The sequence below is a fragment of the Salvelinus fontinalis genome, chromosome 11 (genome assembly GCF_029448725.1).
Source record: "Salvelinus fontinalis isolate EN_2023a chromosome 11, ASM2944872v1, whole genome shotgun sequence".
In the NCBI taxonomy this organism is placed as follows: Eukaryota; Metazoa; Chordata; class Actinopteri; order Salmoniformes; family Salmonidae; genus Salvelinus; species Salvelinus fontinalis.
In genome coordinates this window covers 2,863,079-2,877,462 of record NC_074675.1, presented here as the reverse complement: position 1 = coordinate 2,877,462, position 14,384 = coordinate 2,863,079, and the positions used below count along the sequence as shown (strand labels likewise).

Here is a 14,384-nt window from a genome sequence, read left to right as displayed (position 1 = left end):
CCTCTATGGTCTGTTCTGCTATATGTAGTCCACATCTCCCTCTATGGTCTGTTCTGCTATATGTAGTCCATATCTCCCTCTATGGTCTGTTCTGCTGTATGTAGTCTATATCTCCCTCTATGGTCTGTTCTGCTATATGTAGTCCATATCTCCCTCTATGGTCTGTTCTGCTATATGTAGTCCATATCTCCCTCTATGGTCTGTTCTGCTATATGTAGTCTATATCTCCCTCTATGGTCTGTTCTGCTATATGTAGTCCACATCTCCCTCTATGGTCTGTTCTGCTATATGTAGTCCACATCTCCCTCTATGGTCTGTTCTGCTATATGTAGTCCATATCTCCCTCTATGGTCTGTTCTGCTATATGTAGTCTATATCTCCCTCTATGGTCTGTTCTGCTATATGTAGTCCATATCTCCCTCTATGGTCTGTTCTGCTATATGTAGTCTATATCTCCCTCTATGGTCTGTTCTGCTATATGTAGTCTATATCTCCCTCTATGGTCTGTTCTGCTATATGTAGTCCATATCTCCCTCTATGGTCTGTTCTGCTATATGTAGTCTATATCTCCCTCTATGGTCTGTTCTGCTATATGTAGTCCATATCTCCCTCTATGGTCTGTTCTGCTATATGTAGTCTATATCTCCCTCTATGGTCTGTTCTGCTATATGTAGTCCATATCTCCCTCTATGGTCTGTTCTGCTATATGTAGTCTATATCTCCCTCTATGGTCTGTTCTGCTATATGTAGTCCATATCTCCCTCTATGGTCTGTTCTGCTATATGTAGTCTATATCTCCCTCTATGGTCTGTTCTGCTATATGTAGTCCATATCTCCCTCTATGGTCTGTTCTGCTATATGTAGTCTATATCTCCCTCTATGGTCTGTTCTGCTATATGTAGTCCATATCTCCCTCTATGGTCTGTTCTGCTATATGTAGTCTACATCTCCCTCTATGGTCTGTTCTGCTGTATGTAGTCCATATCTCCCTCTATGGTCTGTTCTGCTATATGTAGTCTATATCTCCCTCTATGGTCTGTTCTGCTGTATGTAGTCCATATCTCCCTCTATGGTCTGTTCTGCTGTATGTAGTCCATATCTCCCTCTATGGTCTGTTCTGCTATATGTAGTCTATATCTCCCTCTATGGTCTGTTCTGCTATATGTAGTCCATATCTCCCTCTATGGTCTGTTCTGCTGTATGTAGTCCATATCTCCCTCTATGGTCTGTTCTGCTATATGTAGTCTATATCTCCCTCTATGGTCTGTTCTGCTATATGTAGTCCATATCTCCCTCTGTAGGATGTCCTCTATGGTCTGTTCTGCTATATGTAGTCCATATCTCCCTCTATGGTCTGTTCTGCTATATGTAGTCTATATCTCCCTCTATGGTCTGTTCTGCTATATGTAGTCCATATCTCCCTCTGTAGGATGTCCTCTATGGTCTGTTCTGCTATATGTAGTCCACATCTCCCTCTATGGTCTGTTCTGCTATATGTAGTCCATATCTCCCTCTGTAGGATGTCCTCTATGGTCTGTTCTGCTGTATGTAGTCCATATCTCCCTCTATGGTCTGTTCTGCTATATGTAGTCCATATCTCCCTCTATGGTCTGTTCTGCTATATGTAGTCCATATCTCCCTCTGTAGGACGTCCTCTATGGTCTGTTCTGCTATATGTAGTCCATATCTCCCTCTATGGTCTGTTCTGCTATATGTAGTCTATATCTCCCTCTATGGTCTGTTCTGCTATATGTAGTCTATATCTCCCTCTATGGTCTGTTCTGCTATATGTAGTCCATATCTCCCTCTATGGTCTGTTCTGCTATATGTAGTCTATATCTCCCTCTATGGTCTGTTCTGCTGTATGTAGTCTATATCTCCCTCTGTAGGACGTCCTCTATGGTCTGTTCTGCTATATGTAGTCCACATCTCCCTCTATGGTCTGTTCTGCTATATGTAGTCCATATCTCCCTCTATGGTCTGTTCTGCTATATGTAGTCTATATCTCCCTCTATGGTCTGTTCTGCTATATGTAGTCTATATCTCCCTCTATGGTCTGTTCTGCTATATGTAGTCCACATCTCCCTCTATGGTCTGTTCTGCTATATGTAGTCTATATCTCCCTCTATGGTCTGTTCTGCTATATGTAGTCCATATCTCCCTCTATGGTCTGTTCTGCTATATGTAGTCCATATCTCCCTCTATGGTCTGTTCTGCTATATGTAGTCTATATCTCCCTCTATGGTCTGTTCTGCTATATGTAGTCCATATCTCCCTCTATGGTCTGTTCTGCTATATGTAGTCTATATCTCCCTCTATGGTCTGTTCTGCTATATGTAGTCCATATCTCCCTCTGTAGGACGTCCTCTATGGTCTGTTCTGCTATATGTAGTCCATATCTCCCTCTATGGTCTGTTCTGCTATATGTAGTCTATATCTCCCTCTATGGTCTGTTCTGCTATATGTAGTCTATATCTCCCTCTATGGTCTGTTCTGCTGTATGTAGTCCATATCTCCCTCTATGGTCTGTTCTGCTGTATGTAGTCTATATCTCCCTCTATGGTCTGTTCTGCTGTATGTAGTCCATATCTCCCTCTATGGTCTGTTCTGCTGTATGTAGTCCATATCTCCCTCTATGGTCTGTTCTGCTGTATGTAGTCTATATCTCCCTCTATGGTCTGTTCTGCTGTATGTAGTCTATATCTCCCTCTATGGTCTGTTCTGCTATATGTAGTCCATATCTCCCTCTATGGTCTGTTCTGCTGTATGTAGTCTATATCTCCCTCTATGGTCTGTTCTGCTGTATGTAGTCCATATCTCCCTCTATGGTCTGTTCTGCTGTATGTAGTCTATATCTCCCTCTATGGTCTGTTCTGCTGTATGTAGTCTATATCTCCCTCTATGGTCTGTTCTGCTGTATGTAGTCCATATCTCCCTCTGTAGGACGTCCTCTATGGTCTGTTCTGCTATATGTAGTCCACATCTCCCTCTATGGTCTGTTCTGCTATATGTAGTCCATATCTCCCTCTATGGTCTGTTCTGCTATATGTAGTCTATATCTCCCTCTATGGTCTGTTCTGCTGTATGTAGTCCATATCTCCCTCTATGGTCTGTTCTGCTATATGTAGTCCATATCTCCCTCTATGGTCTGTTCTGCTATATGTAGTCCATATCTCCCTCTATGGTCTGTTCTGCTATATGTAGTCCATATCTCCCTCTATGGTCTGTTCTGCTGTATGTAGTCCATATCTCCCTCTATGGTCTGTTCTGCTATATGTAGTCCATATCTCCCTCTATGGTCTGTTCTGCTATATGTAGTCTATATCTCCCTCTATGGTCTGTTCTGCTATATGTAGTCCACATCTCCCTCTATGGTCTGTTCTGCTATATGTAGTCCACATCTCCCTCTATGGTCTGTTCTGCTATATGTAGTCCATATCTCCCTCTATGGTCTGTTCTGCTATATGTAGTCTATATCTCCCTCTATGGTCTGTTCTGCTATATGTAGTCCATATCTCCCTCTATGGTCTGTTCTGCTATATGTAGTCCATATCTCCCTCTGTAGGACGTCCTCTATGGTCTGTTCTGCTATATGTAGTCTATATCTCCCTCTATGGTCTGTTCTGCTATATGTAGTCCATATCTCCCTCTATGGTCTGTTCTGCTATATGTAGTCTATATCTCCCTCTATGGTCTGTTCTGCTATATGTAGTCTATATCTCCCTCTATGGTCTGTTCTGCTATATGTAGTCTATATCTCCCTCTATGGTCTGTTCTGCTATATGTAGTCTACATCTCCCTCTATGGTCTGTTCTGCTATATGTAGTCTATATCTCCCTCTATGGTCTGTTCTGCTATATGTAGTCTATATCTCCCTCTATGGTCTGTTCTGCTATATGTAGTCCACATCTCCCTCTATGGTCTGTTCTGCTATATGTAGTCCACATCTCCCTCTATGGTCTGTTCTGCTATATGTAGTCCATATCTCCCTCTATGGTCTGTTCTGCTATATGTAGTCTATATCTCCCTCTATGGTCTGTTCTGCTATATGTAGTCTATATCTCCCTCTATGGTCTGTTCTGCTATATGTAGTCCATATCTCCCTCTATGGTCTGTTCTGCTATATGTAGTCCATATCTCCCTCTATGGTCTGTTCTGCTGTATGTAGTCCATATCTCCCTCTATGGTCTGTTCTGCTATATGTAGTCTATATCTCCCTCTATGGTCTGTTCTGCTATATGTAGTCTATATCTCCCTCTATGGTCTGTTCTGCTGTATGTAGTCTATATCTCCCTCTATGGTCTGTTCTGCTATATGTAGTCCATATCTCCCTCTATGGTCTGTTCTGCTATATGTAGTCCATATCTCCCTCTATGGTCTGTTCTGCTATATGTAGTCTATATCTCCCTCTATGGTCTGTTCTGCTATATGTAGTCTATATCTCCCTCTATGGTCTGTTCTGCTGTATGTAGTCTATATCTCCCTCTATGGTCTGTTCTGCTATATGTAGTCCATATCTCCCTCTATGGTCTGTTCTGCTATATGTAGTCCATATCTCCCTCTATGGTCTGTTCGGCTGTATGTAGTCCATATCTCCCTCTATGGTCTGTTCTGCTATATGTAGTCTATATCTCCCTCTATGGTCTGTTCTGCTATATGTAGTCCATGTCTCCCTCTATGGTCTGTTCTGCTATATGTAGTCCATATCTCCCTCTATGGTCTGTTCTGCTATATGTAGTCTATATCTCCCTCTATGGTCTGTTCTGCTATATGTAGTCCATATCTCCCTCTATGGTCTGTTCTGCTATATGTAGTCCATATCTCCCTCTATGGTCTGTTCTGCTATATGTAGTCCACATCTCCCTCTATGGTCTGTTCTGCTATATGTAGTCCATATCTCCCTCTATGGTCTGTTCTGCTATATGTAGTCCACATCTCCCTCTCTGGTCTGTTCTGCTATATGTAGTCTATATCTCCCTCTATGGTCTGTTCTGCTATATGTAGTCCACATCTCCCTCTATGGTCTGTTCTGCTATATGTAGTCCATATCTCCCTCTATGGTCTGTTCTGCTATATGTAGTCTATATCTCCCTCTATGGTCTGTTCTGCTATATGTAGTCTATATCTCCCTCTATGGTCTGTTCTGCTGTATGTAGTCTATATCTCCCTCTGTAGGACGTCCTCTATGGTCTGTTCTGCTATATGTAGTCCACATCTCCCTCTATGGTCTGTTCTGCTATATGTAGTCCATATTTCCCTCTATGGTCTGTTCTGCTATATGTAGTCCATATCTCCCTCTATGGTCTGTTCTGCTGTATGTAGTCTATATCTCCCTCTATGGTCTGTTCTGCTATATGTAGTCTATATCTCCCTCTATGGTCTGTTCTGCTGTATGTAGTCTATATCTCCCTCTATGGTCTGTTCTGCTATATGTAGTCCATATCTCCCTCTATGGTCTGTTCTGCTATATGTAGTCCATATCTCCCTCTATGGTCTGTTCTGCTATATGTAGTCCATATCTCCCTCTATGGTCTGTTCTGCTATATGTAGTCCATATCTCCCTCTATGGTCTGTTCTGCTATATGTAGTCCATATCTCCCTCTATGGTCTGTTCTACTGTATGTAGTCCATATCTCCCTCTATGGTCTGTTCTGCTATATGTAGTCTATATCTCCCTCTATGGTCTGTTCTGCTATAAGTAGTCCATATCTCCCTCTGTAGGATGTCCTCTATGGTCTGTTCTGCTATATGTAGTCCATATCTCCCTCTATGGTCTGTTCTGCTATATGTAGTCCATATCTCCCTCTATGGTCTGTTCTGCTGTATGTAGTCCATATCTCCCTCTGTAGGACGTCCTCTATGGTCTGTTCTGCTGTATGTAGTCTATATCTCCCTCTATGGTCTGTTCTGCTATATGTAGTCCATATCTCCCTCTATGGTCTGTTCTGCTATATGTAGTCCATATCTCCCTCTATGGTCTGTTCTGCTATATGTAGTCTATATCTCCCTCTATGGTCTGTTCTGCTATATGTAGTCCATATCTCCCTCTATGGTCTGTTCTGCTATATGTAGTCCATATCTCCCTCTATGGTCTGTTCTGCTATATGTAGTCCATATCTCCCTCTATGGTCTGTTCTGCTATATGTAGTCCATATCTCCCTCTGTAGGACGTCCTCTATGGTCTGTTCTGCTATATGTAGTCCATATCTCCCTCTATGGTCTGTTCTGCTATATGTAGTCCATATCTCCCTCTATGGTCTGTTCTGCTATATGTAGTCCATATCTCCCTCTGTAGGACGTCCTCTATGGTCTGTTCTGCTATATGTAGTCCATATCTCCCTCTATGGTCTGTTCTGCTATATGTAGTCCATATCTCCCTCTATGGTCTGTTCTGCTATATGTAGTCCATATCTCCCTCTATGGTCTGTTCTGCTGTATGTAGTCCATATCTCCCTCTATGGTCTGTTCTGCTATATGTAGTCCATATCTCCCTCTATGGTCTGTTCTGCTGTATGTAGTCCATATCTCCCTCTATGGTCTGTTCTGCTGTATGTAGTCTATATCTCCCTTTGTAGGACGTCCTCTATGGTCTGTTCTGCTATATGTAGTCCATATCTCCCTCTGTAGGACGTCCTCTATGGTCTGTTCTGCTATATGTAGTCTATATCTCCCTCTATGGTCTGTTCTGCTATATGTAGTCCATATCTCCCTCTATGGTCTGTTCTGCTATATGTAGTCCATATCTCCCTCTATGGTCTGTTCTGCTATATGTAGTCTATATCTCCCTCTATGGTCTGTTCTGCTATATGTAGTCCATATCTCCCTCTATGGTCTGTTCTGCTATATGTAGTCCATATCTCCCTCTATGGTCTGTTCTGCTATATGTAGTCCATATCTCCCTCTATGGTCTGTTCTGCTATATGTAGTCCATATCTCCCTCTATGGTCTGTTCTGCTATATGTAGTCCATATCTCCCTCTATGGTCTGTTCTGCTATATGTAGTCTATATCTCCCTCTATGGTCTGTTCTGCTATATGTAGTCCATATCTCCCTCTATGGTCTGTTCTGCTATATGTAGTCCATATCTCCCTCTATGGTCTGTTCTGCTATATGTAGTCCATATCTCCCTCTATGGTCTGTTCTGCTATATGTAGTCCATATCTCCCTCTATGGTCTGTTCTGCTATATGTAGTCCATATCTCCCTCTATGGTCTGTTCTGCTATATGTAGTCCATATCTCCCTCTATGGTCTGTTCTGCTATATGTAGTCCATATCTCCCTCTATGGTCTGTTCTGCTATATGTAGTCTATATCTCCCTCTATGGTCTGTTCTGCTATATGTAGTCCATATCTCCCTCTATGGTCTGTTCTGCTATATGTAGTCCATATCTCCCTCTTGCGCCTCTATGGTCTGTTCTGCTATATGTAGTCCATATCTCCCTCTATGGTCTGTTCTGCTATATGTAGTCCATATCTCCCTCTATGGTCTGTTCTGCTATATGTAGTCTATATCTCCCTCTATGGTCTGTTCTGCTATATGTAGTCCATATCTCCCTCTATGGTCTGTTCTGCTATATGTAGTCCATATCTCCCTCTATGGTCTGTTCTGCTATATGTAGTCCATATCTCCCTCTATGGTCTGTTCTGCTATATGTAGTCTATATCTCCCTCTATGGTCTGTTCTGCTATATGTAGTCCATATCTCCCTCTATGGTCTGTTCTGCTATATGTAGTCTATATCTCCCTCTATGGTCTGTTCTGCTATATGTAGTCCATATCTCCCTCTATGGTCTGTTCTGCTATATGTAGTCCATATCTCCCTCTGTAGGACGTCCTCTATGGTCTGTTCTGCTGTATGTAGTCTATATCTCCCTCTATGGTCTGTTCTGCTATATGTAGTCCATATCTCCCTCTATGGTCTGTTCTGCTATATGTAGTCCATATCTCCCTCTATGGTCTGTTCTGCTATATGTAGTCTATATCTCCCTCTATGGTCTGTTCTGCTATATGTAGTCCATATCTCCCTCTATGGTCTGTTCTGCTATATGTAGTCCATATCTCCCTCTATGGTCTGTTCTGCTATATGTAGTCCATATCTCCCTCTGTAGGACGTCCTCTATGGTCTGTTCTGCTGTATGTAGTCTATATCTCCCTCTATGGTCTGTTCTGCTATATGTAGTCCATATCTCCCTCTATGGTCTGTTCTGCTATATGTAGTCCATATCTCCCTCTATGGTCTGTTCTGCTATATGTAGTCTATATCTCCCTCTATGGTCTGTTCTGCTATATGTAGTCCATATCTCCCTCTATGGTCTGTTCTGCTATATGTAGTCCATATCTCCCTCTATGGTCTGTTCTGCTATATGTAGTCCATATCTCCCTCTATGGTCTGTTCTGCTATATGTAGTCCTACTCCATCTCCCTCTATGGTCTGTTCTGCTATATGTAGTCCATATCTCCCTCTGTAGGACGTCCTCTATGGTCTGTTCTGCTATATGTAGTCCATATCTCCCTCTATGGTCTGTTCTGCTATATGTAGTCCATATCTCCCTCTGTAGGACGTCCTCTATGGTCTGTTCTGCTATATGTAGTCCATATCTCCCTCTATGGTCTGTTCTGCTATATGTAGTCCATATCTCCCTCTATGGTCTGTTCTGCTATATGTAGTCCATATCTCCCTCTATGGTCTGTTCTGCTGTATGTAGTCCATATCTCCCTCTATGGTCTGTTCTGCTATATGTAGTCCATATCTCCCTCTGTAGACGTCCTCTATGGTCTGTTCTGCTATATGTAGTCTATATCTCCCTCTATGGTCTGTTCTGCTATATGTAGTCCATATCTCCCTCTATGGTCTGTTCTGCTATATGTAGTCCATATCTCCCTCTATGGTCTGTTCTGCTATATGTAGTCTATATCTCCCTCTATGGTCTGTTCTGCTATATGTAGTCCATATCTCCCTCTATGGTCTGTTCTGCTATATGTAGTCCATATCTCCCTCTATGGTCTGTTCTGCTATATGTAGTCTATATCTCCCTCTATGGTCTGTTCTGCTATATGTAGTCCATATCTCCCTCTATGGTCTGTTCTGCTATATGTAGTCCATATCTCCCTCTATGGTCTGTTCTGCTATATGTAGTCCATATCTCCCTCTATGGTCTGTTCTGCTATATGTAGTCCATATCTCCCTCTATGGTCTGTTCTGCTATATGTAGTCCATATCTCCCTCTATGGTCTGTTCTGCTATATGTAGTCCATATCTCCCTCTATGGTCTGTTCTGCTATATGTAGTCCATATCTCCCTCTATGGTCTGTTCTGCTATATGTAGTCCATATCTCCCTCTGTAGGACGTCCTCTATGGTCTGTTCTGCTATATGTAGTCCATATCTCCCTCTATGGTCTGTTCTGCTATATGTAGTCCATATCTCCCTCTATGGTCTGTTCTGCTATATGTAGTCCATATCTCCCTCTATGGTCTGTTCTGCTATATGTAGTCCATATCTCCCTCTATGGTCTGTTCTGCTATATGTAGTCCATATCTCCCTCTATGGTCTGTTCTGCTATATGTAGTCCATATCTCCCTCTATGGTCTGTTCTGCTATATGTAGTCCATATCTCCCTCTATGGTCTGTTCTGCTATATGTAGTCCATATCTCCCTCTATGGTCTGTTCTGCTATATGTAGTCCATATCTCCCTCTATGGTCTGTTCTGCTATATGTAGTCCATATCTCCCTCTATGGTCTGTTCTGCTATATGTAGTCTATATCTCCCTCTATGGTCTGTTCTGCTATATGTAGTCCATATCTCCCTCTATGGTCTGTTCTGCTATATGTAGTCCATATCTCCCTCTATGGTCTGTTCTGCTATATGTAGTCCATATCTCCCTCTGTAGGCGTCCTCTATGGTCTGTTCTGCTATATGTAGTCCATATCTCCCTCTATGGTCTGTTCTGCTATATGTAGTCCATATCTCCCTCTATGGTCTGTTCTGCTATATGTAGTCCATATCTCCCTCTATGGTCTGTTCTGCTATATGTAGTCCATATCTCCCTCTATGGTCTGTTCTGCTATATGTAGTCCATATCTCCCTCTATGGTCTGTTCTGCTATATGTAGTCCATATCTCCCTCTATGGTCTGTTCTGCTATATGTAGTCCATATCTCTCTGGCGTCCTCTATGGTCTGTTCTGCTATATGTAGTCCATATCTCCCTCTATGGTCTGTTCTGCTATATGTAGTCCATATCTCCCTCTATGGTCTGTTCTGCTATATGTAGTCCATATCTCCCTCTATGGTCTGTTCTGCTATATGTAGTCCATATCTCCCTCTATGGTCTGTTCTGCTATATGTAGTCCATATCTCCCTCTATGGTCTGTTCTGCTATATGTAGTCCATATCTCCCTCTATGGTCTGTTCTGCTATATGTAGTCCATATCTCTCTCTATGGTCTGTTCTGCTATATGTAGTCCATATCTCCCTCTGTAGGACGTCCTCTATGGTCTGTTCTGCTATATGTAGTCCATATCTCCCTCTGTAGGACGTCCTCTATGGTCTGTTCTGCTATATGTAGTCCATATCTCCCTCTATGGTCTGTTCTGCTATATGTAGTCCATATCTCCCTCTGTAGGACTCCTCTATGGTCTGTTCTGCTATATGTAGTCCATATCTCCCTCTATGGTCTGTTCTGCTATATGTAGTCCATATCTCCCTCTATGGTCTGTTCTGCTATATGTAGTCCATATCTCCCTCTGTAGGACGTCCTCTATGGTCTGTTCTGCTATATGTAGTCCATATCTCCCTCTATGGTCTGTTCTGCTATATGTAGTCCATATCTCCCTCTATGGTCTGTTCTGCTATATGTAGTCCATATCTCCCTCTATGGTCTGTTCTGCTATATGTAGTCTATATCTCCCTCTATGGTCTGTTCTGCTATATGTAGTCCATATCTCCCTCTATGGTCTGTTCTGCTATATGTAGTCCATATCTCCCTCTATGGTCTGTTCTGCTATATGTAGTCCATATCTCCCTCTGTAGGACGTCCTCTATGGTCTGTTCTGCTGTATGTAGTCTATATCTCCCTCTATGGTCTGTTCTGCTATATGTAGTCCATATCTCCCTCTATGGTCTGTTCTGCTATATGTAGTCCATATCTCCCTCTATGGTCTGTTCTGCTATATGTAGTCTATATCTCCCTCTATGGTCTGTTCTGCTATATGTAGTCCATATCTCCCTCTATGGTCTGTTCTGCTATATGTAGTCCATATCTCCCTCTATGGTCTGTTCTGCTATATGTAGTCCATATCTCTCTCTATGGTCTGTTCTGCTATATGTAGTCCATATCTCCCTCTGTAGGACGTCCTCTATGGTCTGTTCTGCTATATGTAGTCCATATCTCCCTCTGTAGGACGTCCTCTATGGTCTGTTCTGCTATATGTAGTCCATATCTCCCTCTATGGTCTGTTCTGCTATATGTAGTCCATATCTCCCTCTGTAGGACGTCCTCTATGGTCTGTTCTGCTATATGTAGTCCATATCTCCCTCTATGGTCTGTTCTGCTATATGTAGTCCATATCTCCCTCTATGGTCTGTTCTGCTATATGTAGTCCATATCTCCCTCTATGGTCTGTTCTGCTGTATGTAGTCCATATCTCCCTCTATGGTCTGTTCTGCTATATGTAGTCCATATCTCCCTCTGTAGGACGTCCTCTATGGTCTGTTCTGCTATATGTAGTCTATATCTCCCTCTATGGTCTGTTCTGCTATATGTAGTCCATATCTCCCTCTATGGTCTGTTCTGCTATATGTAGTCCATATCTCCCTCTATGGTCTGTTCTGCTATATGTAGTCTATATCTCCCTCTATGGTCTGTTCTGCTATATGTAGTCCATATCTCCCTCTATGGTCTGTTCTGCTATATGTAGTCCATATCTCCCTCTATGGTCTGTTCTGCTATATGTAGTCCATATCTCCCTCTATGGTCTGTTCTGCTATATGTAGTCCATATCTCCCTCTATGGTCTGTTCTGCTATATGTAGTCCATATCTCCCTCTATGGTCTGTTCTGCTATATGTAGTCCATATCTCCCTCTATGGTCTGTTCTGCTATATGTAGTCCATATCTCCCTCTATGGTCTGTTCTGCTATATGTAGTCCATATCTCCCTCTATGGTCTGTTCTGCTATATGTAGTCCATATCTCCCTCTATGGTCTGTTCTGCTATATGTAGTCCATATCTCCCTCTATGGTCTGTTCTGCTATATGTAGTCCATATCTCCCTCTATGGTCTGTTCTGCTTATGTAGTCAATCTCCCTCTATGGTCTGTTCTGCTATATGTAGTCCATATCTCCCTCTATGGTCTGTTCTGCTATATGTAGTCCATATCTCCCTCTATGGTCTGTTCTGCTATATGTAGTCCATATCTCCCTCTATGGTCTGTTCTGCTATATGTAGTCCATATCTCCCTCTATGGTCTGTTCTGCTATATGTAGTCCATATCTCCCTCTATGGTCTGTTCTGCTATATGTAGTCCATATCTCCCTCTATGGTCTGTTCTGCTATATGTAGTCCATATCTCCCTCTATGGTCTGTTCTGCTATATGTAGTCCATATCTCCCTCTATGGTCTGTTCTGCTATATGTAGTCCATATCTCCCTCTATGGTCTGTTCTGCTATATGTAGTCCATATCTCCCTCTATGGTCTGTTCTGCTATATGTAGTCTATATCTCCCTCTATGGTCTGTTCTGCTATATGTAGTCCATATCTCCCTCTATGGTCTGTTCTGCTATATGTAGTCCATATCTCCCTCTATGGTCTGTTCTGCTATATGTAGTCCATATCTCCCTCTGTAGGACGTCCTCTATGGTCTGTTCTGCTATATGTAGTCCATATCTCCCTCTATGGTCTGTTCTGCTATATGTAGTCCATATCTCCCTCTATGGTCTGTTCTGCTATATGTAGTCCATATCTCCCTCTATGGTCTGTTCTGCTATATGTAGTCTATATCTCCCTCTATGGTCTGTTCTGCTATATGTAGTCCATATCTCCCTCTATGGTCTGTTCTGCTATATGTAGTCCATATCTCCCTCTATGGTCTGTTCTGCTATATGTAGTCCATATCTCCCTCTGTAGGACGTCCTCTATGGTCTGTTCTGCTATATGTAGTCCATATCTCCCTCTATGGTCTGTTCTGCTATATGTAGTCCATATCTCCCTCTATGGTCTGTTCTGCTATATGTAGTCCATATCTCCCTCTATGGTCTGTTCTGCTATATGTAGTCTATATCTCCCTCTATGGTCTGTTCTGCTATATGTAGTCCATATCTCCCTCTATGGTCTGTTCTGCTATATGTAGTCCATATCTCCCTCTATGGTCTGTTCTGCTATATGTAGTCCATATCTCCCTCTATGGTCTGTTCTGCTATATGTAGTCCATATCTCCCTCTGTAGGACGTCCTCTATGGTCTGTTCTGCTATATGTAGTCCATATCTCCCTCTGTAGGACGTCCTCTATGGTCTGTTCTGCTATATGTAGTCCATATCTCCCTCTATGGTCTGTTCTGCTATATGTAGTCCATATCTCCCTCTGTAGGACGTCCTCTATGGTCTGTTCTGCTATATGTAGTCCATATCTCCCTCTATGGTCTGTTCTGCTATATGTAGTCCATATCTCCCTCTATGGTCTGTTCTGCTATATGTAGTCCATATCTCCCTCTATGGTCTGTTCTGCTATATGTAGTCCATATCTCCCTCTATGGTCTGTTCTGCTATATGTAGTCCATATCTCCCTCTATGGTCTGTTCTGCTATATGTAGTCCATATCTCCCTCTATGGTCTGTTCTGCTATATGTAGTCCATATCTCCCTCTATGGTCTGTTCTGCTATATGTAGTCCATATCTCCCTCTATGGTCTGTTCTGCTATATGTAGTCCATATCTCCCTCTATGGTCTGTTCTGCTATATGTAGTCCATATCTCCCTCTATGGTCTGTTCTGCTATATGTAGTCCATATCTCCCTCTATGGTCTGTTCTGCTATATGTAGTCCATATCTCCCTCTATGGTCTGTTCTGCTATATGTAGTCCATATCTCCCTCTATGGTCTGTTCTGCTATATGTAGTCCATATCTCCCTCTATGGTCTGTTCTGCTATATGTAGTCCATATCTCCCTCTATGGTCTGTTCTGCTATATGTAGTCCATATCTCCCTCTATGGTCTGTTCTGCTATATGTAGTCCATATCTCCCTCTATGGTCTGTTCTGCTATATGTAGTCCATATCTCCCTCTATGGTCTGTTCTGCTATATGTAGTCCATATCTCCCTCTATGGTCTGTTCTGCTATATGTAGTCCATATCTCCCTCTATGGTCTGTTCTGCTATATGTAGTCCAT

The 14,384-nt window shown here is 42.4% G+C and overlaps 2 protein-coding genes across 5 annotated transcripts in view; one reads left to right on the top strand and one right to left on the bottom strand.

Moving 5' to 3' along the window:
- Positions 1–14,384, bottom strand: part of LOC129864883 (PHD finger protein 21A-like) — a 458,909-nt gene that overhangs the window by 282,519 nt on the left and 162,006 nt on the right. The gene's annotated exons all lie outside the window — the stretch shown is intronic.
- The window catches only part of LOC129864884 (rho GTPase-activating protein 8-like), an 84,967-nt gene that overhangs the window by 39,006 nt on the left and 31,577 nt on the right, over positions 1–14,384 (top strand). The window lies entirely within an intron of this gene.